The 13946-nt window shown below is 44.6% G+C and overlaps 1 protein-coding gene across 3 annotated transcripts in view; it reads left to right on the top strand.

Moving 5' to 3' along the window:
* LOC134202768 (uncharacterized) overlaps positions 1-13946 on the top strand; it is a 126305-nt gene that overhangs the window by 48466 nt on the left and 63893 nt on the right. The window lies entirely within an intron of this gene.

Genomic DNA, 13946 nt, shown 5'->3' with positions numbered 1-13946 from the left:
GTCAAGAGTCAGCGGTGCCGAGCTTTACTTTTAAACGGTTGATTCGATCACTCTAATAAATTGAACACAAATTCCACTTAAGGTAATACTTGCGCGGTCTTTAGATATTGCATCAGTAGGCAGCCAGTGCTCGTGGTACCTACTTGTCACGGTTTTGTCTTTTCCCAGTCTATTGGATTGTTAAAATTCGGGTGAGAATTAATTACCACTAAATCGAGGAAGGTCACTGACTGTCAGTTGTGAAATGAAGCTGCTTTCAAATGGAGCTTTACAACGTGTGAATCATTTATCCCCGGGCCACGAATTCCCCGTCTCGAGATTAACTAACTTCGTTAGATATCGTCTCCTCCTTTTGAGTGGTTTCTGATACTGTATGCATGTTAATGCGGCAAAGCCAATCTTTACTACCTTTCCACCAATGAGCCACTCACTCGGCGCGTCAACTGTGCCGAATGTTTCCAAAGCTCTCTAATTTGAATAGATGGCTCCTCTTCATTCCGAACCGCCCAAGCTGAAATCGATCCGAAACTCTCATGTTGGTATTTGAAATGCAACTTTCTTGGGTGCCGAAAATATGACCCACTTCGCTGGGAAGCAATTACCCAAACGGATATTTTCTCAATTCAGTCGGTCATTATCGTTGTTACAAATCTTTAATTACATAGGTGTGACTTTCTCTCAATGAGACCTCCACCGTCAGATCGCTCGTTAGTGGCCGATTCCATAATTAATTAATCAATCTCAGGTTTCCGCTCCAGTTGCTGCCTATCCACGTTTATTAATTTGGCTTGATCGAATTGGCATCGATAGATTTGAATTACAATAATTTGTATGGTCGGATGGTTGTCGCCGGTACGGCTAGAAAAAAAATAAGTAAGCTTGGCGAAGTTACATGCTCACTGGTGGTTCGACAGATGAAAATTAAGCTAATTTACTTCTTCACTATATTCACTGTAGCTATATCATCAATGCCTGAATGAAACAGTCAATTCCATTTATGTCGATGTTCGATTCATGGATGTCTTTTTTTGTGTCAAAAGTTTTCTCGATTTCTCGATTCCTTCAAGATTCCTTCAATTGAATTCACAAACAATTTGTACTTTCTACAATTTGATGATATCTTTACATCAATATTTCTCTATTTCGATTAATCTTAATCAGATTGCATTTCAAAAAATACGGTCGAAGAACAAAAGGTCAAAATGATAAAGTTGTGCAAAATTTAGTCTAAAAAACGAAGCAAAATTGTACAAAGTTGTTGAACGTACGAATCAATGGAAGATTTCTCCTCTTTAGCTTCTATGCAATATGCTTCAACATTATTCAACATTTTGCCTCAATAAGATTTTAATTTTTTTCATTCGACCTTTTATCATTTAGATCTTGGCCCTCCGATCTTGTCAACCTTTTGTACCTCGATCTTGGCATATTTCGATGGTCTTTCCGATTGAATCGAAATCTAATTGAAATCAAATCAAAATCGAATCGAAATCGAATCGAAATCGAATCGAAATCGAATCGAAATCGAATCAAAATCGAATTGAAATCGAATCGAAATCGAATCAAAATCGAATCGAAATCGAATCGAAAACGAATCAAATCGAAATCGAATCGAAATCGAAACGAAATCGAATCGAAGTCGAATCGAAATCGTATCGAAGTCGAATCGAATTCGAATCGAAATCGAAATGAAATCAAATTGAAATCGAATCGAAATCAAATCGAAATCGAATCAAAATCGAATCAAAATCGAATCGAAATCGAATCGAAATTAAATCGAAATCTAATCGAAATCGAATCAAAATCGAATTGAAATCGAATTGAAATCGAATCGAAATCGAATCAAAATCGAACCGAAATCGAATAAAATCGAAGTCGAATCGAAATCGAAACGAAATCAAATCGAAGTCGAAACGAAATCGAAACGAAATTGAATCGGAATCGAATCAAAATCGAATCGAAATCGAATTGAAATCGAATCGAAATCGAATCGAAATCGAATCGAAATCAAATCGAAATCGAATCGAAATCGAATCGAAATCAAATCAAAATCAAATCGAAATCAAATCGAAATTGAATCGAAATCGAATCAAAATCGAATCGAAATCGAATCTAAATCGAATTGAAATCGAATCGAAATCGAATCGAAATCGAATCGAAATCGAATCGAAATCGAATCGAAATCGAATCGAAATCGAATCGAAATCGAATCGAAATCGAATCGAAATCGAATCGAAATCGAATCGAAATCGAATCGAAATCGAATCGAAATCGAATCGAAATCGAATCGAAATCGAATCGAAATCGAATCGAAATCGAATCGAAATTGAATCGAAATCGAATCGAAATCGAATCGAAATCGAATCGAAATCGAATCGAAATCGAATCGAAATCGAATCGAAATCGAATCGAAATCGAATCGAAATCGAATCGAAATCGAATCGAAATCGAATCGAAATCGAATCGAAATCGAATCGAAATCGAAATCGAATCGAAATCGAAATCGAATCGAAATCGAATCAAAATAAGATCGAAATCGAATCGAAATCGAATCGAAATCAAAATCGAATCGAAGCCTAGTCGAAATCGAATCGAAACCGAATCAAAATCGAACAAAAATCGAATCAAAGTTTAATGCTTCCGAGCCTCTTGAAAGGAGGCTTCCGAGCCTCTTGAAAGGAGGCTTCCGAGCTTCCTGAAAGGAGGCTTCCGAGCCTCTTGAAAGGAGGCTTCCGAGCCTCTTGAAAGGAGGCTTCCGAGCCTCTTGAAAGGAGGCTTCCGAGCCTCTTGAAAGGAGGCTTCTGAGCTTCTTGAAAGGAGGCCTGAGCCTCTTGAAAGGAGGCTTCTGAGCCTCTTGAAAGGAGGCTTCCTGAGCCTCTTGAAAGGAGGCTTGAGCCTCTTGAAAGGAGGCTTCTGAGCCTCTTGAAAGGAGGCTTCTGAGCCTCTTGAAAGGAGGCCTGGAGCCTCTTGAAAGGAGGCTCGAGCCTCTTGAAAGGGAGGCTTCTGAGCCTCTTGAAAGGAGGCTCTGAGCCTCTTGAAAGGAGGCTTCCGAGCCTCTTGAAAGGAGGCTTGAGGCTCTTAAAAGGAGGCTTCCAGGCCTCTTGAAAGGAGGCTTGAGGCCTCTTGAAAGGAGGCTTTGAGCTCTTGAAAGGAGGCTCTGAGCTCTCTTGAAAGGAGGCTTCTGAGCCTCTTGAAAGGAGGCTTCTGAGCCTCTTGAAAGGAGGCTTCTGAGGCCTCTTGAAAGGAGGCTTGAGCCTCTTGAAAGGAGGCTTCTGAGCCTCTTGAAAGGAGGCTTCTGAGCCTCTTGAAAGGAGGCTTCTGAGCCTCTTGAAAGGAGGCTTCCTGAGCCTCTTGAAAGGAGGCTTCCTGAGCCTCTTGAAAGGAGGCTTCTGAGCCTCTTGAAAGGAGGCTTCTGAGCCTCTTGAAAGGAGGCTTCTGAGCCTCTTGAAAGGAGGCCTGAGCCTCTTGAAAGGAGGCTTCTGAGCCTCTTGAAAGGAGGCTCTGAGCCTCTTGAAAGGAGGCCTGAGGCCTCTTGAAAGGAGGCTTCTGAGCCTCTTGTAAGGAGGCTTCTGAGCCTCTTGAAGGAGGCTTCCTGAGCCTCTTGAAAGGAGGCTTCTGAGCCTCTTGAAAGGAGGCTTCGAGCCTCTTGAAAGGAGGCTCTGAGCCTCTTGAAAGGAGGCTCTGAGCCTCTTGAAAGGAGGCTTCTGAGCCTCTTGAAAGGAGGCTTCTGAGCCTCTTGAAAGGAGGCTTCCTGAGCCTCTTGAAGGAGGCTTCTGAGCCTCTTGAAAGGAGGCTTCTGAGCCTCTTGAAAGGAGGCTTCTGAGCCTCTTGAAAGGAGGCTTCCTGAGCCTCTTGAAAGGAGGCTCAGGCCTCTTGGAAGGAGGCTGTGAGCCTCTTGGAAGGAGGCCTGAGCCTCTTGAAGGAGGCTTCTGAGCCTCTTGGAAGGAGGCTCTGAGCCTCTTGGAAGGAGGCTCTGAGCCTCTTGAAGGAGGCTTCCAGGCCTCTTGGAAGGAGGCTTGAGCCTCTTGGAAGGAGGCTCTGAGCCTCTTGGAAGGAGGCTTCTGAGCCTCTTGGAAGGAGGCTTCCAGGCCTCTTGGAAGGAGGCTTCTGAGCCTCTTGGAAGGAGGCCTGAGCCTCTTGGAAGGAGGCTTCTGAGCCTCTTGGAAGGAGGCCTGAGCCTCTTGGAAGGAGGCTTCCGAGGCCTCTTGGAGGAGGCTTCGAGCCTCTTGGAAGGAGGCTTCTGAGCCTCTTGGAAGGAGGCTTCTGAGCCTCTTGGAAGGAGGCTTCCGGCCTCTTGGAAGGAGGCTTGAGGCCTCTTGGAAGGAGGCTGAGCCTCTTGGAAGGAGGCTTGAGCCTCTTGGAAGGAGGCTTTGAGCCTCTTGGAAGGAGGCTCTGAGCCTCTTGGAAGGAGGCCTGAGCCTCTTGGAGGAGGCTTCCTGAGCCTCTTGGAAGGAGGCTTCTGAGCCTCTTGGAAGGAGGCTTCTGAGCCTCTTGGAAGGAGGCTTCTGAGGCCTCTTGGAAGGAGGCTCTGAGCCTCTTGGAAGGAGGCTCTGAGCCTCTTGGAAGGAGGCTTCTGAGGCCTCTTGGAAGGAGGCCTGAGGCCTCTTGGAAGGAGGCTTCGAGCCTCTTGGAGGAGGCTTCTGAGCCTCTTGGAAGGAGGCCTGAGCCTCTTGAAGGAGGCTTCTGAGCCTCTTGGAAGGAGGCCCTGAGCCTCTTGGAAGGAGGCCTGAGCCTCTTGGAAGGAGGCTTTGAGCCTCTTGGAAGGAGGCTTCTGAGCCTCTTGAAAGGAGGCTTCCTGAGCCTCTTGAAAGGAGGCTTCCTGGCCTCTTGGAAGGAGGCTTCTGAGCCTCTTGGAAGGAGGCTTCTGAGCCTCTTGGAAGGAGGCTCTGAGCCTCTTGAAAGGAGGCTTGAGCCTCTTGGAAGGAGGCTTCTGAGCCTTTGGAAGGAGGCTCTGAGCCTCTTGGAAGGAGGCTTCTGAGCCTCTTGGAAGGAGGCTTCCTGAGCCTCTTGGAAGGAGGCTTCTGAGCCTCTTGAAAGGAGGCTTCCTAGCCTCTTGGAAGGAGGCTTCCAGGCCTCTTGGAAGGAGGCTTGAGCATCTTGGAAGGAGGCTTCTGAGCCTCTTGAAAGGAGGCTTGAGGCCTCTTGAAATGAGGCTTCCAGGCCTCTTGAAAGGAGGCTCTGAGCCTCTTGAAAGGAGGCTTCTGAGCCTCTTGAAAGGAGGCTTCTGAGCCTCTTGAAAGGAGGCTTCTGAGCCTCTTGAAAGGAGGCTTCTGAGCCTCTTGAAAGGAGGCTTCTGAGCCTCTTGAAAGGAGGCTTCCAGGCCTCTTGAAAGGAGGCTTCCAGGCCTCTTGAAAGGAGGCTCTGAGCCTCTTGAAAGGAGGCTTCCAGGCCTCTTGAAAGGAGGCTTCTGAGCCTCTTGAAAGGAGGCTTCTGAGCCTCTTGAAAGGAGGCTTCCAGGCCTCTTGAAAGGAGGCTTCCAGGCCTCTTGAAAGGAGGCTTCTGAGCCTCTTGAAAGGAGGCTTGAGCCTCTTGAAAGGAGGCTCTGAGCCTCTTGAAAGGAGGCTTCTGAGCCTCTTGAAAGGAGGCTTGAGCCTCTTGAAAGGAGGCTTCTGAGCCTCTTGAAAGGAGGCTTCTGAGCCTCTTGAAAGGAGGCTTCTGAGCCTCTTGAAGGAGGCTCTGAGCCTCTTGAAAGGAGGCTTGAGCCTCTTGAAAGGAGGCTCTGAGCCTCTTGAAAGGAGGCTTCCAGGCCTCTTGAAAGGAGGCTTCTGAGCCTCTTGAAAGGAGGCTTCTGAGCCTCTTGAAAGGAGGCTTCTGAGCCTCTTGAAAGGAGGCTTCTGAGGCCTCTTGAAAGGAGGCTTGAGGCCTCTTGAAAGGAGGCTTCTGAGCCTCTTGAAAGGAGGCTTCCTGAGCCTCTTGAAGGAGGCTCTGAGCCTCTTGAAAGGAGGCTTCTGAGCCTCTTGAAAGGAGGCTTCCAGGCCTCTTGAAAGGAGGCTCTGAGCCTCTTGAAAGGAGGCTTCTGAGCCTCTTGAAAGGAGGCTTCTGAGCCTCTTGAAAGGAGGCTTGAGCCTCTTGAAAGGAGGCTCTGAGCCTCTTGAAAGGAGGCTTCCTGAGCCTCTTGAAAGGAGGCTTCTGAGCCTCTTGAAAGGAGGCTGAGCCTCTTGAAAGGAGGCTTCCAGGCCTCTTGAAAGGAGGCTTGAGGCCTCTTGAAAGGAGGCTTCTGAGCCTCTTGAAAGGAGGCTTCTGAGCCTCTTGAAAGGAGGCTTCTGAGCCTCTTGAAAGGAGGCTTCCAGGCCTCTTGAAAGGAGGCCTGAGCCTCTTGAAAGGAGGCTTCCTGAGCCTCTTGAAAGGAGGCTTCTGAGCCTCTTGAAAGGAGGCTTCTGAGCCTCTTGAAAGGAGGCTTGAGGCCTCTTGAAAGGAGGCTTCCAGGCCTCTTGAAAGGAGGCTTCCGAGGCCTCTTGAAAGGAGGCTTCTGAGCCTCTTGAAAGGAGGCTTCCTGAGCCTCTTGGAAAGGAGGCCTGGAGCCTCTTGAAAGGAGGCCTGAGCCTCTTGAAAGGAGGCTTCCAGGCCTCTTGAAAGGAGGCTTCTGAGCCTCTTGAAAGGAGGCTTCTGAGCCTCTTGAAAGGAGGCTCTGAGCCTCTTGAAAGGAGGCTTGAGGCCTCTTGAAAGGAGGCTTCCGAGCCTCTTGAAAGGAGGCTTGAGGCCTCTTGAAAGGAGGCTTCTGAGCCTCTTGAAAGGAGGCTTCCAGGCCTCTTGAAAGGAGGCTCTGAGCCTCTTGAAAGGAGGCTTCCTGAGCCTCTTGGAAAGGAGGCTCTGAGCCTCTTGAAAGGAGGCTTCTGAGCCTCTTGAAAGGAGGCTTCTGAGCCTCTTGAAAGGAGGCTTCTGAGCCTCTTGAAAGGAGGCTGAGCCTCTTGAAAGGAGGCCTGAGCCTCTTGAAAGGAGGCTCTGAGCCTCTTGAAAGGAGGCCTGAGCCTCTTGAAAGGAGGCTTCAAGCCTCTTGAAAGGAGGCTTGAGCCTCTTGAAAGGAGGCTTCTGAGCCTCTTGAAAGGAGGCTTCCAGCCTCTTGAAAGGGAGGCTTCTGAGCCTCTTGAAAGGAGGCTTCTGAGCCTCTTGAAAGGAGGCTTCCTGAGCCTCTTGAAAGGAGGCCTGAGCCTCTTGAAAGGAGGCTTCTGAGCCTCTTGAAAGGAGGCTTCTGAGCCTCTTGAAAGGAGGCTTCCTGAGCCTCTTGAAAGGAGGCTCTGAGCCTCTTGAAAGGAGGCTCTGAGCCTCTTGAAAGGAGGCTTCCTGAGCCTCTTGAAGGAGGCCTGAGCCTCTTGAAAGGAGGCTTCCGAGCCTCTTGAAAGGAGGCTTCCGAGCCTCTTGAAAGGAGGCTTCCGAGCCTCTTGAAAGGAGGTCATTTAAATTATTATTCGCAAATAATTAGTGATTTGGAATTTGATTTGACGGTAATTAGCTCAATCAAAGTTAATTGCCTATTTCCGGGGATTAAACCACCCGACTTGGACGTTAATTTACAATGTTATGAAAACTCATATGTACGTTATGTGGAAGATATTGATTTGGAAAATGTATTGGAGGTAACCACTTTCCCTTCGATGGGACTCGAACCCATGACCCTACAGTACGCTAGAATGGTGCTTTAACCATCTAAGCTACGAAGGACCTCCGTCGGCCTTCGCAACCTAGTGGCTACTGAACGAGCTCGAGTTTTACGCCAAGGACGAATTACCAAGTATCTGTTTGAAAAAGATTCTTCTTCGAGCGGAAGCTTGGGAAAAACATTCACACGAATGTGTGTCATATTGTCAGAAACTATCAAATCTATACATTGACTTAGATTGATTTTGAAGTTCCCTCAGAGTTAACAACTGCTATTATCAGACAAGTAGAGTAGAAATAGCATATCCACTTTTGGTTTTTCGTCCATTTGCCTATAAAAGCATAAATGACCCATATAGATAGGAAGTCAAGCAAATCTGAGATAATTATATTCGTACTGCTCATTTGTCTAAACATACTTATGATTACCTTTTGTGGCCACCATGTTTGCAATTTACATAGTGTACTTCGGGTGTAGAAGGGTTACCAAAAGTCTCAATTGTTTTCCGCAGACTTCTGCCTGTCAAGTTTAAATCTGATCCATTCGGAAAAGCCCATTGTTACACTAAACAATAAACACCTCGTTCGTCTTAACCTCAGCAATTCTTTCTCATCAGCTACAAATATCTGGTTCAATAGTTCATTGATGCCACACCTAAGCATGATTATATCTCTTCAGCATCCCCCAGTGGCGGTAACTGTCGATAAGCAAACGATTGAAGCACCGCCCTACATCCATCACGCGGGAAACCAAGACAACAAACAGTTAGGAGAGACCTTTTGTGTGGCCCTATTTCCAGTCTTGTTGCCGTTTTCATCCGCGTAAAGATAGTGGATCTTCCTTCGCCGAAGTGTAATTGATGTAATAGAGGCAAAGAATGACGTAACCGAACAACGCCAACAACGCCGCGCACCTGTCAGTTTGTTTGGATCGTTGGCCGGTGCTGCACTCCCGCCGTGCTGCCCTGCTGGTCCAATCGCTTCTTCATGACCGCCTTTTCGTTCAACTATGTAGGCATCTCGTAGGCAGGCAGGCATACATATATGAGTAGTTAATTACCGCACGAATCATCGCCCAGAAGCGCTATATGGATGCAGTGACGACAAGAGGAGCTCGCTGGTTTTGCGCGATTTTTATCACAACCACCATATCAATGTTAGCCGCTTCACCATGGGTGGCCTTCTTCTAGCCACTGATCGTTTATAAATGGCATATGAAGGTGGAGTAATGAGGGAGGTTGTTGAACATCCCCGAGACACAGTTTGCCGTCGTCATCGACAACAGAGCCTCTAGCAGACAGTAACACTTTGTGTGGAGTGGACTCGTGGGAAATATCTCATTTTCCTATCCGTTTGATGGGAAGTCACAGCAGAAGTAACAAGCCGTTGGGTCGGTTGAAGTTTTTTTTTCCCTAAACAAAGTCGTGTTAGGAGAACTCAACAATGTATGAAGCGTGTCGTGTAGTTATATGCTCTTCATGGATGACCTTTTGAAAGTAGCTTTGTCTATAGTTAAATGTAAACTATTTTAGACAGTGTAGATGTTTTATGCCGTTTGATTTGTTCCGCAATCATTTGTTGGGTCAGGCATTTCCTGCCTAATGGCAAACTTGGTTTGTGTGACCCACGAGTCGTTGGACTCGTAAGCATGTTAGTTAGTCAAGTTATTTGATTAGGTAAATGTGGTTTTCAATTGGTCGTAGAATCAGTAAATAATGAAAGTACGTCATAATTTTATGATCAAACTAGTAACGAGCCAAAGGACACTTAACACTACAAGTACCGAGTCAAGATTTGTAACATAAAGTAGGGGACCTGTTCCGTTTTCCATCTCATTGAACATCCCGAGCAGCACAATTCCGACAAAAATGGTTGCAACAACTTGAGTGTGACTGAATCTGGTCACATATCAGTTGCAGAAACCAATGAGGAACATGTGTGCTGCTAGGGATATATTCATCTCATCGCAAAACAAAGAAATACAGCACCAATATCGTCGCTTCTTTTTACTAACTGCTCACTGCTGCGTGCTCACTACTGAAAAAAATCACAAAAATAAGAAACAAACCAAATTTCTTTTCATTGTTTTGTTGATGGGATGGAAATAGGAGCTATGAGATGAAGTGCATGTCAAATGGGGGATGTCAGGGATGTCAAAAATAAATCACCTGTTGAAGGTAGATTTCATTTTCATGTAACGGCCTCTGCTTTTTGTTCTCTCAGGCTAGGCTATCCAGCATGTTGTATGCAAGTCGTTCTACACTGCTTGTACGCCAAATTATATGAATCAGGAGGAATGTTCGGATGAATCAGTTCAGCTATTAAAATCTAAGGATTATTTTGTGATTTCTAAGAATATGAGAAGGTTCATCATGCTGTTCAATTTTGCATTGCTCACAGAATCAATGATCTAATGAATATTGAAAAATAATTGTTTATTTCGGTACCAACATTACGTTGCAAATAGGACAACATTTTCTAAATACTTTCAGTTATCTTTGTGAACCACAATGGCCTGTTATTCATTTTTTTTATATTCTTTACTCGCGAGATTTTCAGATCAATCAAATTCAAATTGATCGTTAAAGTCATGGTCGATGATATTTTCTCTAGTGTTACGTCTGTTTGTCTGTGCTGAAATGGTTGTAGGAAAAAAAAGTCGAAGGTCAAAAGGTCGAAGGGCAAAAGGTCGAAGGTCAAAAGGTCGAAAGGACAAAAGGTCGAAGGGACAAAAGGTCGAAACAAAAAAACTGCGTCAAAAGGTCGAAATGAAGAAAGACCCTTCTTTTCTCTTCCTTCTTTATTATTTTGTCTCCCTTTTAACCTCTATTTCCTTTCTTTCTTTTTCCTTCTTCCTTCTTCCTTCTTACTTCATATGCTTCTTTCCTTCTTTCTTCTTTCTTACTTCTTTCTTCCTTACATCTTTTATCTTCCTTATTTCTAACTTCTTTCTTCTCTCTTTCTTCCTTCTTCCTCCCTTCTTTCTTTTATTTTCTTTTCTTCCTTTTTTCTTCTTTCTTTCTTCTCTCTCTCTTCATTCTTTTTCTCTTCTTTCTTCCTTTCTTCTTGTTTCCTTTCTTTCTGCTTGTTTTTTTATTTCTTCCTTATTTTTCCCTTCTTCATTCATTTATTCTATTTTGCTTCTCTTTTCCTTGTTTCTTCTTTCATTCTTTTTCATCTCTTCTTTTTTTCTCATTTCTTCCTTCTTTCTTCTTTCTTTCTTCCTTCTTTGTTTCTTCTTTTTTCCTTTTTTCTTCCTTCTTTCTTACTTATTTCGTTCTTCTTTGTTCCTTAAAGGCTTGTACGCGACAAAATCTGGACACCTTTAAACACGTATAACTTTTGAAATAGCTCATCAACGAGTGAAATATTTCGTAGATTGATGAATCTATGTCTGTACTTTCTGAAAATATAATTCTTATGCGTGGTACAAGTACGTAGTGAATAATGACATCGAAGGAATTGCAGGTTCGGAAAGAATTGTGTGCAGTCCCAATTGAAATTCGGTCTCTCGATCCAAAAATGACTAAAACATTTTGTTTTCATGTGAACACTGCTCAAAGCGTTTTAAAATTTGTCGATGCTTGTTCGACAATATCTAAAACGTCAGAGAGTGGAACAAAACGGATTTTATGAGCCACCAGAAGGATACGAGCTCGAAATAAATTCTACTGAGGATGCCAGATCATTCGGCACGTATTATTTCTTAGAAAATTCAAATGTCACCAAGTTGCATACAGGGGTTAGGCAAAATGATTGAGATAGGCAAAATTTGGCACAAATTCAAATCCTTATAACTTTTGAAAAATTGATGGAATTGGACAAAACCGGAGGCATTCGACGGCAAATTTAGTCAAGATTTAGGAACATGTGCGGTCACGAATACTGGCCACCGGACACCGGAGATGTTCCGGATTTTCGAGGCCATGTCAAAACACATTTTTCTGCCGCTCGTCTTTTGTGTGGTTTGAAGTTACATCGATAAACACTATTTTCCTAGAAACTAGACCTTATTGAAAATTGAATGCGGGCGGTTGCGCTAAGATCCATTGGAAAACATCCGAGATATGGCCATTTCAGTAAACCTGGTATATATTATCCGGTACCATATCAATATTGGTATCAAACTTTAAGATTTTTCATGGATATGCTTCAGGAAGCATATGCAGGACGATCAGTTGCCCTGACCACTCTGTAGTAGGTTCCAGGTGCCCGGGGGAAATGGCCAATTTGAAAAACGTTCAGAACCCTATCAATATCGGTATCAAACTTCAAGATTTTTCATGAAGATGCTTCAGGAAGCATATTTAGGATGATCAGTTGCTCTGACCACTCTGTAGTAGGTTCCAGGTGCCCCGGGGGAAGTGGCCAATTTGAAAAACGATCAGAATCCTATCAATATGGGTATCAAACTTCAAGATTTTTCATGAAGATGCTTCAGGAAGCATATTCAGGATGATCAGTTGCTCTGACCACTCTGTAGTAGGTTCCAGGTGCCCCGGGGGAAGTGGCCAATTTGAAAAACGTTCAGAACCCTATCAATATGGGTATCAAACTTCAAGATTTTTCATGAAGATGCTTCAGGAAGCATATTCAGGATGATCAGTTGCTCTGACCACTCTGTAGTAGGTTCCAGGTGCCCCGGGGGAAGTGGCCAATTTGAAAAACGATCAGAATCCTATCAATATGGGTATCAAACTTCAAGATTTTTCATGAAGATGCTTCAGGAAGCATATTCAGGATGATCAGTTGCTCTGACCACTCTGTAGTAGGTTCCAGGTGCCCCGGGGGAAGTGGCCAATTTGAAAAACGTTCAGAACCCTATCAATATGGGTATCAAACTTCAAGTATTTCATGGAGATGCTTCAGGGAGCATATTCAGGACGATCAGTTGCTCTGACCACTCTGTAGTAGGTTCCAGCTGCCCCGGGGGAAGTGGCCAATTTGAAAAACGTTCAGAACCCTATCAATATGGGTATCAAACTTCAAGACTTTTCATGAGGATGCTTCAGGAAGCATATTCAGGATGATCAGTTGCTCTGACCACTCTGTAGTAGGTTCCAGGTGCCCTGGGGAAGTGGCCAATTTGAAAACGTTCAGAACCCTATCAATATGGGTATCAAACTTCAAGATTTTTCATGAAGATGCTTCAGGAAGCATATTCAGGATGATCAGTTGCTCTGACCACTCTGTAGTAGGTTCCAGGTGTCCTGAGGAAGTGGCCAATTTGAAAAACGTTCAGAACCCTATCAATATGGGTATCAAACTTCAAGATTTTCATGAAGATGCTTCAGGAAGCATATTCAGGATGATCAGTTGCTCTGACCACTCTGTAGTAGGTTCCAGGTGCCCTGGGGAAGTGGCCAATTTGAAAAACGTTCAGAACCCTATCAATATGGGTATCAAACTTCAAGATTTTTCATGAAGATGCTTCAGGAAGCATATTAAGGATGATCAGTTGCTCTGACCGCTCTGGAGTAGGTTCCAGGTGCCCTTGGGAAGTGGCCAATTTGAAAAACGTTCAGAACCCTATCAATATGGGTATCAAACTTCAAGATTTTTCATGAAGATGCTTCAGGAAGCATATTCAGGATGATCAGTTGCTCTGACCACTCTGTAGTAGGTTCCAGGTGCCCCGGAGGAAGTGGCCAATTTAAAAAACGTTCAGAACCCTATCAATATGGGTATCAAACTTCAAGATTTTTCATGAAGATGCTTCAGGAAGCATATTCAGGATGATCAGTTGCCCTGACCACTCTGTAGTAGGTTCCAGGTGCCCCGGGGGAAGTGGCCAATTTGAAAAACGTTCAGAACCCTATCAATATGGGTATCAAACTTCAAGATTTTTCATGAAGATGCTTCAGGAAGCATATTCAGGATAATCAGTTGCTCTGACCACTCTGTAGTAGGTTCCAGGTGCCCCGGGGGAAGTGGCCAATTTGAAAAACGTTCAGAACCCTATCAATATGGGTATCAAACTTCAAGATTTTTCATCAAGATGCTTCAGGAAGCATATTCAGGATGATCAGTTGCTCTGACCACTCTGTAGTAGGTTCCAGGTGCCCAGGGGAAATGGCCAATTTGAAAAACGTTCAGAACCCTTTCGAAATGGGTATCAAACTTCAAGATTTTTCATGAAGATGCTTCAGGAAGCATATTCAGGATGATCAGTTGCTCTGACCACTCTGTAGTAGGTTCCAGGTGCCCGGGGCAAGTGGCCAATTTGAAAAACGTTCAGAACCCTTTCAATATGGGTATCAAACTTTAGGATTTTTCATGAAGATGCTTCAGGAAGCATACTCAGGATGATCAGTTGCTCTGACCACTCTGTAGTAGGTTCCAGGTGCCCT

This window comes from Armigeres subalbatus, unplaced genomic scaffold (genome assembly GCF_024139115.2).
Source record: "Armigeres subalbatus isolate Guangzhou_Male unplaced genomic scaffold, GZ_Asu_2 Contig141, whole genome shotgun sequence".
Taxonomy (NCBI): Eukaryota; Metazoa; Arthropoda; class Insecta; order Diptera; family Culicidae; genus Armigeres; species Armigeres subalbatus.
The sequence above is the reverse complement of the archived record's forward strand: the minus strand, read 5'-3'. Positions and strand labels throughout refer to the sequence as shown.